Source organism: Oratosquilla oratoria, chromosome 24, assembly GCF_046742065.1.
Source record: "Oratosquilla oratoria isolate Oo_2021 chromosome 24, ASM4674206v1, whole genome shotgun sequence".
Taxonomy (NCBI): domain Eukaryota; kingdom Metazoa; phylum Arthropoda; class Malacostraca; order Stomatopoda; family Squillidae; genus Oratosquilla; species Oratosquilla oratoria.
The window spans coordinates 11,015,388-11,016,799 of NC_134800.1; the positions used below are offsets into that span (position 1 = coordinate 11,015,388).

Genomic DNA, 1,412 nt, shown 5'->3' on the forward strand with positions numbered 1-1,412 from the left:
GAGTTGGGTGTGTGTGTGCGTGTAAGATCACAGTATTACCCATAGATCGGTCATATTATGAGCTCTGAGCTCTCTTCCGGGAGATTAATAACTGTCGATCACGAGTCCAACACGTAATCCAAGACCATTGTGAATTGTGAATTACATACACACGCAAACGCTCACGGGAACACATATACGAACGTACGCACGCGGGCATGGGGGCGGGGTGGTGGTAGGAAGGAGGAGGGGGGCCTGGAGGAGAGTGAGGAGAGGAGGGAGGGGAGAGGAGCTAGCGAGTGTGAGTGTGTCCGCAGTTCGGACAAGAGCTGCCAGTCCCGGGCTCGCGTTGCCTCTGTAGTTCGCGGTCGACGGTGGCTCTGTGTGGTGAGACCCGGCGTACTGCTCTCTTTCTCTCTCTTTCTCTCTCTTTCTCTCTCTCTCTCTACCACCCTCTCTCTCTCTCTCCCTCCCTCGCGCGTGCCGCCGATTTATGCTCAATTGGTTCTATTAAACGTGATGACTTGTGTCGTTTGTTCTTGGCGAACTAACTTCCCCGAAGTTTTGGTTCCCGAACTGGAGGAGCTTCGGACGAAGAACCTCGACCCAGCGACTCGCGTACTTCGTCCGTTGTATTCTTGTGCGACCACAGGGAGGTCGCGGCCGTTTTCAGTGACAGTGCCTCTTCACCAGAGGGGGGCGTGGGGGAGGGGGAGGGGGGGAGGGGGGGGAGTACTTGTGACTTATATCTACCGGTGCGTGTTACAGGGAAATGACGGTGATGTGGAAGTATTGTGATCTCATTATATACCGAATGGATTTCGTCCTGGCGTCCGCAAAAGTGATGATTCTTTTGTATATGGTGACACGTACCCCCGTGATGTGAGGATTTTTCTAAGGCAGTCAAGTTATACCGGAAAATTATACCGGAATGGTTTACCGGCCAAGTTTCCTACCGGGATAGTAAGGCAACTGGTAGGTGTCTGGTGTTTAGAGTGCTCAGCTCGCGTCCTAAAAGACCCAGTTCGATTCCTGTGGATGCTAGCACCAACCAATATTCTAAATATATGTATATATATATATATGTATGTATATATATATATATATATATATATATATATAAAAGAACATAGGAATAAAGGAGACTGCAAGAGACCATAAGACCTACACTAGGCAGTTCCATGTCCATTACCACCTGTCATCCCCCATCCATCATGTGTGTATATATGTACATATCCACACATACAAACTTCATCACAAGTGCACCGTTTACAAGAACGCTTCCGACGCCTACAACCCCGTGTGCAGAATGTTAAATAAAAGGCAAAGAGCTTTCCTGGGGGTTAGCTTGTTTGCGAAACAGAGCTGTGGGACAGAAGTCATGGTAGCGGAGATAATCTTCTTTTTTGGTGAGCGGAGAGTGTGTGATGCCT

At 49.0% G+C, this 1,412-nt stretch overlaps 1 protein-coding gene across 1 annotated transcript in view; it reads left to right on the forward strand.

The window, feature by feature from the left end:
- The first annotated feature begins 277 nt into the window (after positions 1–277).
- Positions 278–1,412, forward strand: part of LOC143038447 (uncharacterized) — a 27,139-nt gene continuing 26,004 nt past the window's right edge. The window contains exon 1 of the mRNA XM_076207651.1: positions 278–366. The gene's annotated coding sequence lies outside the window, so the exon portion shown is untranslated. The remainder of the gene's footprint in view (positions 367–1,412) is intronic.